At 39.5% G+C, this 17,461-nt stretch overlaps 1 protein-coding gene across 1 annotated transcript in view; it reads left to right on the forward strand.

The window, feature by feature from the left end:
* Nucleotides 1-17,461, forward strand: part of MFSD8 (major facilitator superfamily domain containing 8) — a 626,971-nt gene that overhangs the window by 166,768 nt on the left and 442,742 nt on the right. The window lies entirely within an intron of this gene.

Consider the following 17,461-nt stretch of genomic DNA (forward strand, 5'->3'; position numbering starts at 1 on the left):
ACAATGACCTCCTTTGATCTGGATGAGAATCCCTTCATGATGAGATGGGCAAGGTAGAATGTCTTTCTGACCACTTTGGCAACATGGTTGTCAAAGGAGAGGTCACTATCGACTTGAGTCCCCAGGTCTCTGATTACTTCTTCCGTATTCAGTGGGTTATTGTCTACGTGATAATTTGTGGGTACTTTGTTTTTCCCAAAGGGGATGACTATACATTTTTTGGCGTTAAGTTTGAGGCCATGATTCCAGCACCAGTTGTCCGTTTCAGTGAGACCTTTCTGTAGGATGTGTGTCAGCAGGTGAATCAACTATGGCACCCAGTTTGCAGTCATCTGCAAACTTTGTCAGCCATAATCCTTCCATATTTGCTTTCACATCTGAGAAGTAAATGCCGAATAGGAGTGGACCCAAGACTGAGCCCTGTGGGACACCACTTGTGACTGGTTTTGAGTCTGACATGGCTCCAGCAATTTTAACCTTATGGGTTCTGTTTTTTAGCCAGTTTGCTACCCATCTTGTGACATATGGATTTACATTTAGGCTGCTGAGCTTGTCAATGATGCCAGAGTGTGGTATCGTGTCAAAGGCCTTAGCCAAGTCCAAGTAGGCAGTGTGGACAGCCTTGTTCTCATCGATGGCACTAGTGACTGTCTCGAAGAAGTCAACCAGGTTTAAGAGGCAGGATCTGCCTTTTACAAAACCGAACTGTGTGGGATCAAGGGTCTGCAGATCCCCAATGTCGCCATTTATGAGTTCCATGATGATTCTTTCCATAGCCTTACAGACCAGGCTGGTCAAACTTATGGGGCGGTAGTTACCAGGGTCAGTAGAATTTCCCTTTGTGGAGTGGGACCACTGTTGCTGTGCGCCAGTGTTCAGGTACATATCCTGTAGTGAGGCTAAGATTGAATAGAGTTCTTAGGGGCGGTTTAGTTCATCTTGAAGTTCACGTAACACGCAACCGGGGATACCATCGGGTCCCATAGATGCTGTGTTTTTTGCCTTGTTGAGTGCTGATTTCACCTGTATGTCTGTGATGACAGGTAGGTTACATTCAGCAGGGATAATTACTTCATCTTTAGGGGTGAGGGAGGGAGAAATTTGCACTGAACCTATCTGCCAGAATATTGGCAATGTCAGTAGGGTCAGTGAATTTTTGTCATTGTGTACTAGCTCAGAGCATATCTGAGAATTCCTCCCAAGGTTCTGACATAATTGAAGAAGGCCTTGTGATTGTCTTTGGTATCCTTGGCAATCTTTTTCTCAAAGTTTGCTTTAGATGTTTTTATGAGAGAACGTAGTTTTTACTTGTGTTGATCAGGAAGCCTTTCCCTTGTGGGATTTGGCTTTGTCCTGCAGTAGCTTCCTTCTTTGTTGTACAGTTTGTTTATAGCCGGGTCCACCAAACCGGGCGTTTCCTTGGTGGAGAGGGTCTTGGTTTTAGTTGGGATTGCTTGATCCATGCATTCTTGGAGATGTCCGTAGAAGGCTTTTGTGAAGGATTCAGCATTTTGGAATGTGGTTTCCATTAACCCAGTAGGCTTAAAGGATATCATTTCTGACTTGAGGAGCGCAAAGTCAGCTTTTGAAAAGTTTTTCACTGTAGTCTTTTGTTCTGGGGTTGGGGGTGGGATATGTACATCCAACGTGATCAGTTTATGATCAGATCTTACTAGTGAGGGGTTTATATCCGTGCGGAGCATTTGGACCCCATGTTTGTGATAATCAGGTCAAGTATATTATCTCTCCTCGTAGGAGAAGTGACCAGTTGCTCCATAGCATTTGAGTTTATGAATTCCAGGAATCTTTGGGCTAGGGTGTTAGGGCTAGAATAGTGGGCCCAGTCTATGTTGGGGTAGTTGAAGTCACCCAATATGATGGTGTTTGGTGTGACATTCATATCCTCCAGTGTTTTCAGGAATGCTTGATGGGATTCCTGGGATTGGGAGGAGTTCTATAACATGCACCAGTTGTATGGCAGTTTTGCCTATGGTGAGTAAAACTTGTATGGTTTCTGATGCTTCATGGGTAGCCACCAATCGAGAGGTGTAGGTGTCCTTTATGAAAATGGACACTCCCCTCCCTTTGTGGTTCGGCCTGGAACTTGAGGTCGAAACGCATGATATGAGGTATAGCCTGGTAGCGCTGGAGTGCTCTCAGGAGCCTTGAACCAGGTTTCGTTACTGCACAGACATCGATGTTCTCCATACTGAGAAGTGCTTGAGTGCCTGCATCTTGAGATTTAGACTTCTGGCGTTGAGCAGCATTACCCTTAATTTTTTTCCATTTTGTTTTTATGGAGGTTGATTTGGCCTTTGAGCATTGCCTAAAAAAGGCACTATGGGGGTGGCAAGAGCCTTGGCCAGTATCCGGACGCCCAGTGGTGACAGGTGCAAGCCATCCCTTGCGAAGCAACGTGGCTTGTCCAGCATGTCATCCCAGGCTGACAGACATTGGATCCCCCTAGAATGACACCAGTGATTAAGCCAATTGTTAAAACTGATCATTTTGTCTTTGTACTGAGGCATCATTCTTGGTGAAGGCAGGATGCTGCTCAGGGTCAGGGTCATACCAGTCTGGGCTACATAATCGGAGAGCTCCTCAATGTCTCTTTTCATGTAGTCCAGGGAGGTACGTCTCAGGTCATTCACACCCGCATGGACAATGACTGAATCGTACTTGTACTTGCTTTGGAGTGACCTGAGTGCGTGTGTAATGTGGCGGATCCTAGCCCCCAATAGGCAGCTCACCGTTACCCTCTCCTTATTCAGCCTGGTAAGTGGAACGTTGGTGTGTCTGACTATAGAGTCACCTATTACTAATGTCTCTGGCATAGTGTTTTGCCTTAGGGGCTGTGATTGTGTGACACACCTGTTGGTTGAGGTATGTGTTGTAGGTGTTGCGTTTTGTGGGGGTGTATTTCTGGGTGTCTGCTTTGGAGGCCTCTGTTGTTTTGGTAAGTTTTTATAAGAGCCTCGAGTATGTCTTTGTGTTCTTATGTGTTTGGTTTGTAGTAGTGGTGGTTTTATGTGTGACTGGTTTTGCTTTGGGTGTGGGTACCATCTCCTCCTGTCTGGTCTTGCCAGTCCTGAGTTGAGAGAGTTCAGCCTCCAGTCTGGCTATATAGTTGCATCTCTCACAAGTATATGTGTTAGTAGGAAGGAGGAGAGGGTTGTCTGTGTACATGAGACAATTGTAACATTGTCTTAAGATTCCCAGATTAACCAGCTGAACAAGAGAGGATGCTAGTGGTCTACCACTCGACATAGTAGAATATTATAAGGAGTGTTGTGCCTTTAAGGGAAGTGGGTATTCACAGGGGGTAGTGGATGCCTGTAGTGCTTACTTTAGGGTGAGAGTGCTTGTTTTATTATGAGTGCTTGCTAAGGATAGAAGTTCCGAAAACAAGTGCTAATATATACAGCTAAATAGACTGAGTAGAGCTTCTAAGGGAAAAATTGAAGAGCAGACTTGGCGGAGCCAGAAATAGTTTAAACCTGTATAACCGCTGCTGCTTGAAGCGCCAACCGCACAAAACGCAAAACGCCCTGAGGCGGATTTTTATACAGGGAACTTGAAAAGAGCTAGAAATGGTCCAAGGCAACCAATGATTTACAGCTCAAGTTGTATAAAAATGATGTGCCAATCCCTGGAAAGCTGCTGCTGCCATTAGTAACACAGTTGGTCCCATTTTTCCTTTCTAAAAGAAACAGAAAACTAAGCATGTTTTCCAAAAGAAACAGAAAACTAAGCACTCTTCTTCAAATATCCCATGACTGGCGTTATTTACTGGGTCTGGCGCAAGTTTTAATTTAGGCTGTTGAGCCTTCTTGTTAAGTAGTTTCTGGTAAAAGAAACAGGGATACCTCTTTTCCTAAAGGGATTCAGGATTCTGAATCTGAACAAGAAGATGAGAGGACAAATCCTGGGTGTTGGTCTCAGATTTCTGATTCAGACTCAGAGGAGACCTCATTTCTGATTTCTCCCTGTGTGTGTATGTGGGAGGGCCTTCACTCTTCTATGATACTTTTTGCTAGAATGTGCCAGTGATTTCATTGGGAGAACACTGAGGTGTTTCAGTCCCTCAGAAAATGCTGTGTGTTGTTACAGGAAGAATTTATAGAAGCTGCACCATTTCCTCCTGTTCTGTCTGCTTTAGAGGATGTGTATTTTTACTCTCGCTATTTTTTCTTGATGGTCAGCCAGCTAACCCTAAAAAGGAAGATAGGATGTATAAAGTTTTTATACACTCTTCCCAAACAGCTACAGCTTTAATAGACCCCACTGCTGCTAAACACTTACAATCCTACTCTTTCTCTTTTTTTATTTTTAACATTTTTTGAATTATTTAAAACATAGGCAAACATACAACTATATATGTGAAAACAAACTGTACTAATATATCCCCAGTTGCAGTAATTATATCTTGTATATTCTTTTGTATATTTATAATCAATTCAAAATTAAATAAATTCATCAATTCATGTCTTCCCTTAAGCCTTACTCCTCCTCCAAAACATTATTTGTATGCATTGGTTCCACAATTTCCATTGTTTTCTATGCAATATGCAACCTTTATGTTGTCAAGTTACTTTCATACCTGGAAATTTCACCCAGTATGAGGTCAAAAGTTGTCCATAGGGTGCTGTCATTCAGGTGGTCATGAGGTTGCACCCTTGCCAGGATCCTGGCTTGAAAGGCATTTTTTATTTTTATTGACCTAATTATCACCCCATGGGGAGATATGAGGGCTTTGACATTGTGAAGGCCACTGTACTTTCCCCCATTCCTGTACATGCTAGCTCTCATCAGTGGCTTGGTTAGCCATTCACCCATCTCATTCTTCCCTACCTCCAATGAACTTGTACATTACATGTCTGGCTCCACTCCACCCAAGATGGGCATGCTAATCTTTCTCTGTCAGCTTCTTCAATCAACAGAGCTGCTAAATGATGCTGGGTCACCTGGGCCATAGTCAGAGCTTTATCCCTGTATGCCACCAGAGCTGGCTGACCCAAGTCTCCAACTTTAAGTATATAGGAATACTTTTTGGCACTGCCCTTTCATTCTTATTACCTCTAGAATACTTTATTTAATAAGTCCATTCACAATTAAAACAAGCTCACAGAGTTTAACGTTAAAAGACAGGCCAAGGTGAGAAAAACTTAGATTTTCTGCTGTACCCAAGAAATTGGAAAGAACAGACTGCTTTAATTTTGTGGAAGTATAAATAAGCACCTGGACTGGTTTTCTACAGTAAGCTTTGCTAATTTAAAGGGCAGATAATGTTTGTGTTCCAAACCTGCCATTGAGAAAGCCCACAAGACCTATATTAGTAAAGATGCAATTACATCAAATGAAAAAGTTGCTTCTGACAAAATTGTGGAAGACAGAAAAATATAAAAAAATTAAGACAACAGAGTGGTTGAGGAAAATGATTATTCTATACACCAACATTAGAGAAGCAAGTTTATCCCAGCATTCAGGCAATGTCAAGAGGCATGTGCGAGATTCAAGTTGTATCCAGCTGTCTTTGGAATATTTTTTCCTGAAGGTTTAGAGACATTTTTGGATGCAGAGCAGACTAAGGAAGAAATTAAAATTTTTATCTGACAAAGAGAGAGCCAAGAAGCTGAAGGGGACAATGTTTCTTATTCTTCTGACAGTAACAAAGCATATGGAGGTAGACTTTGCAAGTGAAACATTTTCCATTGTTCCTAAGGAAAAAGTTTATTGACAGAAAGAAACACAGGAGCTGACTAGAAGAATTAGGAGTTCCTTCAACTTGAACCAGAGAGTGGTTAGGGAATGGATGTGATCATTAAGAAGACCAGCAGCACTGTGAAATCACTGAAAAAATGTGAGACTGTAAAGAATCAATCCCATACATATAGGATTACTAGCTTTGAAAAATTTAGATTTTGCTGACAATGTTTGATGAGTGAACTGTAAAGCATATACCTCACTTTGTTATTAATGTTTTGAAGGAAGCTGAAGGGACTAAAGATGTAACTGTAAGTACACCATTTTTATTCTTATTATGTAAATCAGTTTTGTAAAGGGTGCAGTTGGGTATTTTAAATGTGATGTTAGGGGAATTTTATCAGTAAGTGTTGTACATGCTAAAGATATTAAAACGAGAAAATACTTTTTTCTTAGTTGTAATGTATCCAGGCTTTATATTGTCTTAAGGTAAGAAAGACTGGAAAGAAGCATGTTAAAGTTAATATAATGTTATGATCTTTGGCTGCTGAGGTGGGAATGCATAATTGTATTGATCACATTATATGTAGAATTAAGATAATCTCCCCAGTTTTTACAAAGGTGGATATTTATTTTTATTTATTTTTCCATTTGTTAACGAGGTTAGATGACTGGGCCCATACAGCCTTTTTTCAGCAGAGACCCAAGGAGAAAAGCTCCAGGAAAGTAATTAAAAAATAAGAAAAACCTAACAAGTCAAGTTGTAAGATACTTAACTGTACAAAAACAGAAGTATACAATATGAATATATACAAGGCAAAGGTACAGTATTCTGAGAATGCAACAACATGTTTGAGAAATTTGGTTAGCATTAAGTTATTTACAAAGACTGTAACAATGCCTAATGTAAAAAAAAATTAGAGTAACATCATGGCATAGTACAACAAAGATGCATTTAATGGCATAGGTACTAACTGCATAGGTACTAACTGCAGAGAGAGTAATATATGTAGACAGTTTAGGTAGATACCAAGCAGATATGTTAACTGAGAGACGAAGAAAATTTCATTAGGTAATTTCCTGACAAGTACATATCGATGCATGTTAGAAATTAATTTTTAGTTGCTTTTTGAATTCGCCACTTTCAGTAGTGGAGTGAAGGGAGAATGGAAGTTTGTTCCATGAGTATGAAATTGAATGAATGTAAAGTATTTTTCCAATATTTTTGTTTGGCTCGGTCACCTGCAGAAGGTTTTGTTGTGTGCTTCTGAGGTCATGATTGGGTGTGTAGGGTGTAATTATGGATGTAAGGGCAGGGCTATTTAGGATGCTGTGTGCAATTTGTAGTTGTGTGATATTTGAAGCATGTGGGGGAGCTCAGGCCATCTTAAGATTTTCAGAAATATACAATGATGGATTTATAGCTGTTACTGGCTGCAAATCTTGCTATCTTGTTATAGGTGGCTTCTAGTTTGGTTAAGAGATTATTTTGAAGGTTAGTAAGTATGGGAACAGCATACAGCAGGGATGGTAGAATAAATGTTTGAGCCAGTATAAGTCTAGATTTGTTTGGTATATATTTGTTGTTGTGGTATAGAAGACCTAGTTTTTGAGTGGACATTCTGATACAGTTTAAGATATGTAGGTCAATTTGTAATTGATCTTCTATAGTAACTCCAATCAATCTGGTGTTTGAGTCTGTGGTGATAATTGTATTATCTAAGGATGAGCTGGTGAAGTTGTCTTTAGCTGGATTGAGATTTTTTTGGAAGGAAAAGGAGAAACCTGGTCTTTTTGGGGTTGAGACGCAGGTTATTTTCAGTTAGCCATTGTTCTACTAGATGCAGAGATTGTTGAGTGACAGTATGGAGATTTTGTATATAGTTGGTGGTAATAATTATGGAATCATCTGCATACTGTATTAAGGTAGAGTGGGACCAGGAGACATGGAATTTATTTGTAAATATATTAAAAAGTAGGGGGCTCAGGATAGAACCCTGGGGAACCCCGGTCTTAACAAGATGGAAAGGGAAATGGTATCAAATGCTTTGGATAGGTCAAGGAATAGAACTGATACAAGTTTATCATCTCTGGCTTGGGCAATGTTGTGTGTGAAAGATAAGAGGGCAGTGGTAGTACTGTGCGAGGGTCAGAAACCATGCTGTGTGGGTGTAATTAGGTTTGCATGTAAGAGATGGTTTAGTATCTGTCTGTGTATACATTTTCCAGTATCTTGGATAAGGGGGATAATATGGCAGTAGGCCTGTAATTTGAGGGTATGTAGAATTTCCTCCCTTGTGAAGGGATATTATAAATATTTTTTTCCAGATATCTGGTACTTTTTTTGGATGGCTCTATTGATAAGTATGGATGCAGGTATGCTACAAATTCGGCTGCATGTTTGAAAAATAATGGAGGGAATTTGTCGGCTGATGGGGAGCAGGGTTTGAGTTTAAGAAGTGATCTGATGAAGAAAGTTGCTATGGATGCTAAGGAGAATGATGGAAGAGATGAGGTGGGAGGTGGAGTCTTTATATCAAGAGTTTCTGGTTTAGTAAGCATTTCTGTTGTTTCAATGAAAAAGTTAAGTAAGCTTACAGTTTCATTAGAAGGTTTGTTGGGGAAGGAGTTTGGTGAAGAGGGGTTCCCCTGGAGATAGCAGTTTGTTTGAATGCCAGAATTTCTTCGGGTTGGAATGTGGGTTACTTAGAGATTTTTGATAAATATTTTTTATGTCTAGTAGCACCTGCTTTTTTGTTTGATTGCAAAGCTGTTTATATAAGTTCCTTTGGAAAGCTGAGTTGTTATTTTTTTCACATGCTCTCCAGGCACTGTTTCTGTTGTTCCTAAGTGATCGAGTTGCCTGGTTTAGCCATGGTGCATGATTACATTTTAGCTTAATTTTTCTACTGGGAGCCATGGTGTTAAGGGTTTCTAGGAATAAATTGTTGAAGCTAAGGGGTAATGTGTAGGAATGGTCAGTTTACAGTGGACAGTAATTCGTTTAGTGTGACAAGATTGTAGTTTTTAAGTCACAAGAGACTCTTTGTAGTGGTGGCTCTTGTTAAGATTGAGAGTGTGTCTTACTACTGAGGTAGGGAGGTGGTCACTAAGGGAGCTAGGTAGGGTGGAAGGGTTATGATAGCACTGGGGGTTGGATACTAATATCAAGTCGATAACCAAGCCATTCTGTGAATTTTTGTGCTGGTGCGTGGGTGAGGTGATCAGCTGGGTAAAGCCAAAAGGGTTTATAGAGTAGCTAGGGGATGCAGTATTAACAAGATTCCAGTCAATATTCATATCCCCAAGGATGATGGTTTCATAGAGAATGGATATAGAAATCCAAGAAAGAAACTGCTTGAGTATGGGAATGTTTTTTACCTGAGGGTATGTAGATTGCTACAATGACAAGCTTTTTGTGTTGATTTAGGTTACAGGTTGCTATAAGCATTTCAGCAGGGCAGAAAGAGAGGTGGGAGAGAGAGCTGGTTAGAGTAGCGTATAGCTACATCTCCACCCTTTTTTTTACTTCTATCCAGTCAAACAATATTATAACCGGGGGGAGAATTTCACAGTTTGTAATATGAGGTTTTAGCCATGTCTCAGGTAGAGCAAGTATATTTGGGTTATATTGAGGAATCCAAGTGTGAAGGAGGGTACTTTTATTGACAATGCTTTGTATATTCATTGAAACAAATTTTTTGAGGCTTTTGATAGCAATGAGTTATTTGTGAGGCAGTTGGAAAGCGGTGGTGCTGTATAAGTATAAATGTCAAGCAAGGCAAGGGTCTTATTTGGGGTGAATATTTTGGTTGAAGGGTGGTATTGTGGTTTGAATGATTTTTATTTTGAAATATTTGTAATTTTGGTATAATTTGGTGGAGTTTGGTTGTATTTGGTGGAAGGTAGTGGGATAGTTAGGTGTATGAGATGGGGTAGATAAAGCAGGTGTGAGAGTAATGGGTAAGAAGTCTGAAAAGAAAGGAAATAGAAAGAATAGAAAGAAGGAGATGAAGGTTTTGAAAATAGAGTAGTGATTTGATAGCCAGATTTAGTAAAATTAAAGAATTTATTAAATTTAGGTAATTTATTTAGGGCAAATCGAAGAATTTTTCTAACTGTGTGAGTGAAAGAACTGAAAAGAAAAAGTAGAGTAGGAAGGGAGGGGTGGGAAGGGGGGTGGGAAGGTGGGTGTTATATGGGATGATGATGGAGGTGAGAGTAGAGGAGAGGGATTTCTATTGGCTAGTGCAGAGGTGGGGCAAAGCAGGTTTAGCTATAAAGGAAATTTTGTCAGGGGTGTGTGAAAAATGGGGGTAGGATAGGGTAGAGGAGCGGAGTGAGCCTGAGTGCAGCAAGGGTGAATAGAGTGGGATGAGCCAGAAAAACTGGACTAGGCCAACTTCCAAGCAAACAGCCAGGAAAACCAAGCTCAGTCAATTCCAGGTCAGTGTATTGCAGTATCTTCCTAATAACTAGAAATCTTGTCCTAATCTAGTACAGTGTGGTAAAAAGGACCACCACTTCTATAGGAAAAAACAATACAAATATGGGCTGAAGGTACTTGGGTAAACCTTTTCCAAGAGAAAGAAAGTAGTTTTAAGTAATTGACCTAGGAGTACAATAGGAAGAGAAAAAAATGGGAGGGAACCAGTAATGTGCACGCTTATAGTAAAAGTCTATAGCAAAATTTCTTCAGTTTAGAGGACAGATTAAATACAACTTTAACATACATTAGTTGACCTGAAAGCACTTTAGCATTCTCCCAACGCAGGGTCTCATAGTGCAGGGCAACCAGACAGCCTTTGGTTTATTGGAGGTTGGCCAGGACACAGAATAAAACTTTTGCTGAGGGGACTGGAAATAAAAAGGAAAAGGAGGTAAATATTATGTCTGAAGTTTTAAAACACTCTGATTACCAAGTAACTAAGACAGAGGATGCAGGGGAGGAGCAGCACACTTTGTAAGAAACAGCACAATTCTATGAGCAACACAAAATGCAAGGAAAGCAGAGAAAAAAACAAAAGGTAACTGCAGTCGAAACCAAGCTATTATAACATACACTACACTGTTATGTATTGTTATAAATGTTATGAAGAGAAAATAGTAACTACTAAGATGCCACACACAATTTACCATTCTCCACTAAAAGTCAGGAATAACAACAGTGGTATTCTACAGAAACACAGTGACTACTGAGATGCTGCACACAATTTACCATTCTCCATTAAAGGTCAGGAATAACAGTGGTATGCTACAGAAACATAAGTAACTGCTAAGATGCTACACACAGCTTAGCATTCTCCACTAAAAGTCAGGAACAACAACAGTGGTATGCTACAGAAACACAAGTAACTACTAAGGTAGTACACACAATTTAGCATTCTCCACTAAAAGTCAGGAATAACAACAGTGGTATTCTACAGAAACACAAGTAACTACTAAGGTAGTACACACAATTTAGCATTCTCCACTAAAAGTCAGGAATAACAACAGTGGTATGCTACAGAAACACAGAGTCAGTTGTATCCCTCGGAGGTTGCAGTAAGTTCTACTCTTAATAGCCAGACAGGTTACTGATCTAAAAGTACAGATAGCAGGCAACAATATTCACATTAGTGAGTAAAGCAGCATTGTACCTGTTATTTAAAGCCACAGTATGCTATGAGTATAATTCTATACTGGCATAAAAGATGCTCCTATTCAGGGCAAGTAGAGTAAAGCAACAAAACAAAAATGCTTTTGAAATATAGGTCCAGAAAATAAGTGAGCAAATAGAGCTGTTACCAATTAAAAATATGCATGACAAAAAAAAACATATGTGAAACTTCACAAAAATAGCAAAAAGAATCACAAACAAAAACAAAAAATACCCAGGTAGTAGTACATGAAGGCACACTACTGGAGATTCCTATGAATCAAGGGCAGAAAAACTAAGTCAAAAGATGGTGCCTTTCTACATCAAGTTTTTTTATTCCTCTGTAATTGAGCAGGAGTGGGAGGGAGGAGTGCAGGTTCAGTGTGGGGCAGGGGGATAGACACAGAGTAATACATGGTTGTGAGCCAGAAAAACTGGACCAGGCCAGTTTCCAAGAAAACAATCAGAGAAAACCAAGCTCAGTCACTTCCAGGTCAGTGTATCGCAGTATCTTCCTAATAACTAGAAATCTTGTGCTACTAATCTAGTACAGTGTGGTGACATGGACCACCACTTCTATAGGAAAAACATTACATTTATGGGCTGCAGGTACATAGGTAAACCTTTTCCAAGAGAAAGAAAGTAGCTTCAAGTAACTGACCTAGACATACAATAGGAAGAGGAATGGGGAGGGGCCAGTAGTGTGCATGCTTACAGTAAAAGGCTATAGCAAAATGTCTTCAGTTCAGAGGACAGGTTAAATACAACTCTAACACACTAGTTTGGCTGAAAGCACTTTAGCATTCCACCGACGCAGAGTCTCACAGTGCAGGGCAACCAGACAACCTTTGGTTTATTGGAGGTTGGACAAGACACAGAATAAAACTTTTGCTGAGAGGAACTAGTTTAGATGACCTTAGCTCCACTGGACGCAGGGGGGTCAGTGGTGCAGAACACCAGACAACCTTTGGTTTATTGGAGGTTGGACAAGACACAGAATAAAACTTTTGCTGAGAGGAACTAGTTTAGATGAAAGCACTTTAGCATTCCACAGATGCAGGGATCTCACAGTGCAGGGCGACCAGACAGCCTTTGGTTTATTGCAGGTTGGCCCAGACACAGAATAAAACTTTTGCTGAGGGGGAATGCGAGCACACTAGTCGGGATTCCTATGAAGCAAGGGCAAAAAAGCTAAGTCAAAAGATGGTGCCTTTCTACATTAATCCTTGGTTTAAGCTATAATAGACACTTTTTTAAAGAAAATAGGTTTGGAAAAAAAGACAAAGTGATGAAAGGCATGGAAAATAGTTTCTTGTATTTGCAGAGTCATTAGTTTTTTTCAGTAGCAGATGCTGTCAGTGGGAGACAAGAAATCTACAGGTATAAATAATTAACTATGCAAAGTCTGAATAGTGACTTCTGAGTGAAATTTATAAACATTCTTTCATGCATCTGCACTTATTAGCTATTTTCTTTTCTTCTCATCACCGATTGCTTTTATATGGAGGTAAGCTCTCTGCAGACAGTTTATTTAATTAAAGGCAGCCAGTGGGCATTTTCTTAAGGCTAAACGTAAATGAATCTTTCCTGAAATCATACAAGGTGTTTTTCACATATGGAAGGGAATATAGATTAGAACAGAAAGCAGTCAGTCTAAGTGGGAACACAAGCTGTAACTTCTTTAGCAAGTGTAACATTTATTTTAAAAACAAAACAGGTAATACCTGTGGGTGCAGCTGTTTATTTGGGGTGATTGTTCCTGCCTGGAGGGTTAAACTTCATTTTTTTGAAAAAATGTACATACTTTTTTGTTTGTTGTAAGTTTTGATAGGATGGAGACTCTGAAAATCTGTGTAGTTTTTTGTTTGTTTATTTGAGTGTTTTCTTTGAAGAAAAAAGGCTTGAAAAATATGATGGATTTAAATGATAATGAGAAGAACTAACTGCATAAGAGGTCAGCCTGCCAAACAGTATATGCATGTAAGCTAAACAGTGGAAATCTACATTCATAAGAGCTGTCATGTATAATAGGTGGGAGTAATAACTTTATATGATAGTGACAGCTCTATGAGGAGGCAGGTATAAGTTACATCCAGTTAATACATTCAGATCTTGTAACCCTCCAGTTTGTTTTCCACTTGTAAATCAGATTTTGTGGTGTACATTCCCATTTGTTCAACATGTTATCAGTTTTATGTGGGGAAGAAAAATAGTTAAAAAAACAATTTGCTAACATGTTTACACTATAAAACAAGTATGTTTTAATGTCAAGGTTCCTGATTATGCTTCCCTAAACATCAGAGAGGGAAGTAGAGGTGATTATTTGGAATATTTATGGCAAATGAAATTGGATTCTTGAAGGAATTTCAGTTTACGTCAACTGGCTAACTTTAAATGGTACCTAATGTATCAGAGGCTGTGTAAATATGTAATATATCCTTTTTAATGCTATTTAAGTTGCAGACATTGTTAGGCAGAATAGTCTGATGAAGTCTTGGTCTTGTATGACAGAGTACAGATGAAAGTGCTTACGATTTGCTTTGCATTTGTTTTGTATGTGTTTTGTTTTAATCAGTGGCATAATATATTAATTCTTAAGGTTTAGAAAATGTCTCCTTTACCATATGTAAACCTGATACTTTGTTTGTTTTTATAAGATCCAGAGGAGCAGCATTACTTTTGTGATTTTTATTTAATATGTCCATGAATGTTTCCTGAAGGCTGGAAGAAGATGAAGTGCTTCTTGACACCACTGTGTATTCTATGCACTATTCATGTTGCAAGTAGTATAATTATTTTGTTGTCAGAATAATAGAATTACTAAGTCTGCTGTTGGTAAATCCATTCTAGATTCATAGGTAAGTACTAGGCTAGCTGCCTTTGCAGGCCATTTTAAGCCTAGTCAGTTTCCCTTTCAAAGGTGGAAATCAAACCCCCGTACCTTTTATCTCAGGTAAACATCATAACCATTATGCCAAACCTCAGCCCCCAAAAAACATCTCATGGGATTTGAACCCATTATTTTCTTCAGTGACATTCTACTAAACACAGCAATAACAAGTGAGTTATCAAAGAACTGTAGATATGATTATTTGGATAATTGCAATCACAGTGGTTGACAAAGTGCATTACAGTTCTGAAGGGAATGGGAGAGTTTCAGCAGCCTTTATATCCACAGCATGTTTTAACTTCTTTAAGGAATTTGAAGTGGATCTCTCCCTAACATCTGATTATCTATTCCTTGAAGTAAGTGGAGAATGGTTCTTATTGTGTGTAATAAAAAAAACATTTTCAAAGAACCTGAGGTTTATTGCTCAGATGCAAAAGAATGCAATTGGACATAGCTTTTAAGTCTAGTTTGGATGTGAAAAGTGTCCACAAAGGATTATGAATTGGGATTCTGCCAACAGGTGCTCATTTTAGAAGACTGGAATGCCATCAGTGAGCAAGCAGGTCTGAGCTATTTAGAACTTATCATTAAAAATGGACAATTTGTTGTTGTTGACCTGAAGCACCATCTTGAACTTACTGTTGGCAAATTATCTTTGGCAGCATCGAAGTCTGACATTGATGAAATAATGATTATTATAAATGGCAAGGCTGAAGAGGAGGATGGTATTTTAAGAAAAAGTAAGACGAAGAAATTTACAAGAGACCTGAAGGACTTTAAGAATAAAAAGAAAAATAATATCCTTTTGGATCCTACCTCAAAAATGTTAGTGGCAGATGAGACTGGTGGAAATGAGCCAGTTAGTGAAGAATATGTTTAGTACTGCCTACAGCAAGCAAAATCCCAGAAGGTCAGTGTTGATTTCTGAAAGGAACCAGGTGACTATTGTCCAAGCACAAGTTCCCAGGTAGACATTTCAGGAGGAAAGAAAAAGGAGAAATCAGTATCAACAGTAGAAATATCAACAAGAAGTTGAAATTTATCAAATAAGAATGGAACAGGAAGGCAATCTTAAGTGGGCTGAATTAATGTAACTGCTGCCAAGAACAATGGATGTTAATGGGCTTCAACCCTAGAGACAAAAGTAGAACAAGCAGTAAATTAGCCTCATTTTCAAAATGTACAATTTCTCTTCAAAATGACTTAAGTGTTCATGAAGTGAATTTGTTGCAAAAGGGTTTTATTTATATTCCCGCATCAAGAGTTAATTGGGTTGACACTATTAATAGTTTAAAAAAACATGCACTCATGTTAAATGTTAGTATTTTTTCCAAGGAAATGGACATATCTAAGGACGTTTTGTCAAGCCAAGCTTATTTAACCTTTCCATTGCACTCTGTTATTCAAGCCTTTGAGAAAATGTGAGATTGAGATTCATGATCTATTGGATTAGAAGGTCATAGGCTCATATTCCACCTACAATTGTTATTTTAGAGCTTAAGATATTTGGGAGATATGTAGTTAGCTTTCAGCAGTGAATGTTATTTATGGGTGATTTGCAATAGTGAGGTTGTATCGGAGGAACTAGAAGGGAAAATATAACAAAGTAATACATTTCTAAAGAAATACATGAATATTTTTCTTAAAGATTTGAATTTGATAGTGGGAAGTATGATAGAATTTACATTTTATTCTCCAAGCTATTTTAAAGAGAGTTGGGGGTACAAGTGTCTTCGAAGAAAGCTGTGGTGGTTGTATTGTCCAAAGAGAGTAAAGACCCTTCAGATACAGCTTCATATAGATCTGTTTCAGTCTTAAACCATGAATATAAAGTCTTTATATATTCTAGCGAAGAGAAAGACAAAGGTGTTGCCAGAATTGATAGATATGGCTCTTCATGGGTTCACAGGTTTGTACTAGGCCAACGGCCCTGGAGCCTTTACAAGCCTAGCCCATAGAAGTCCCTGTCATCATGCCTCCATTATTCTCGGTGCCTCTGTCAAGTAGAGCCACTGGCGTGATCCCCGGGGTGAACTTTCTATTGCCCATCCACTTATCAAGTTTTCTCTTGAAAAGGGCCAGTGAGATACTCTGCTTGACATGTGTGGGAAGTCCATTCCAGAGTATGGGCAGTCTCTGGGTGAGGAACCTGTCCCTCCAGCATGTTCTGTTGATTGTGGTAATGACATTGAGGTCCCTGGAGTGTGTGGTGTGGAGGGATTGGGATTTCTTTAGGTGTAACATTTCTAACAGGGCAGGGTGAGACATGGCTTTGTAAGTCAAGCAGAGATCGCCTCTTAATAGACAATATGAGACAGAGAAAAGCTGGAGTTTTTTTAATCTGTCCATATAGGGCATGTGTTTAAGGCCTAGGATCCTCTTCGTGAGGTACTTTTGTGGCCTTTCCTGCTGTTGCAGGTGTTTAGTGAGGTACATGCCAAATGGGGCATTATACTCTATGATTGGTCTAATGAGGGAAGAGTAGAGAGAGATGATGACTCTTTCTTCCTGGATGGAAAACCCTTGGTAATGAGATGTGCCACATAGAAGGACTTTCTGACTACAGTGGCAATGTGGTGGTCGAAAGAGAGGTTGCTGTCAACCTGTGTCCCCAGATCTCTTATAACGCCTTCAGTGTTCAGTGGGCTATCATCAATGTGGTAATTAGTGGGAACTGAGTTTTTCCCAAAGGGAATGATGATGCATTTTTTGTCATTAAGCTTAAGGCCATGGTTTTGATGCCAGTCATTGGTCTCAATGAGGACTTTCTGTATGATGTCTACATCACTTGGGGAGTTAGTAATGGCTCCCAGCTTGCAATCATCGGTGAAATTGGTCAGCCAGAGTCCCTCCGTGTTGGCCTGGACTTATGAGAAGTAGATGCCAAACAGGAGAGGACCCAAAACTGATCCCTGTGGGACTCCACTCGTAACTGGTTGGCAGTCTGACTTGGAGTCTGCTACTTTCACACTGTGGGTTACATCTGTGAGCCAGTTTGCAACTCACCTAGTGATATAGGCGTTGATGCCTTGTTTGGTGAGTCTATCAATAATTCCTGAGTGGGGAATGGTATCAATGCTTGGCCAGATCGAGGTAGGCTGTATGAACTGCCTTGCCCTCATCCACAGCTCTGGTGACTGACTCAAAGAAGTGAACCAGGTTGGCCAGGCATGATCTGCCCTTCACAAAACCAAATTTAGTGGGATCCAGAGTTTGGAGAGTCCCTCTAT

The sequence above is a fragment of the Protopterus annectens genome, chromosome 2.part0 (genome assembly GCF_019279795.1).
Source record: "Protopterus annectens isolate FY-2018-M chromosome 2.part0, PAN1.0, whole genome shotgun sequence".
In the NCBI taxonomy this organism is placed as follows: Eukaryota; Metazoa; Chordata; order Ceratodontiformes; family Protopteridae; genus Protopterus; species Protopterus annectens.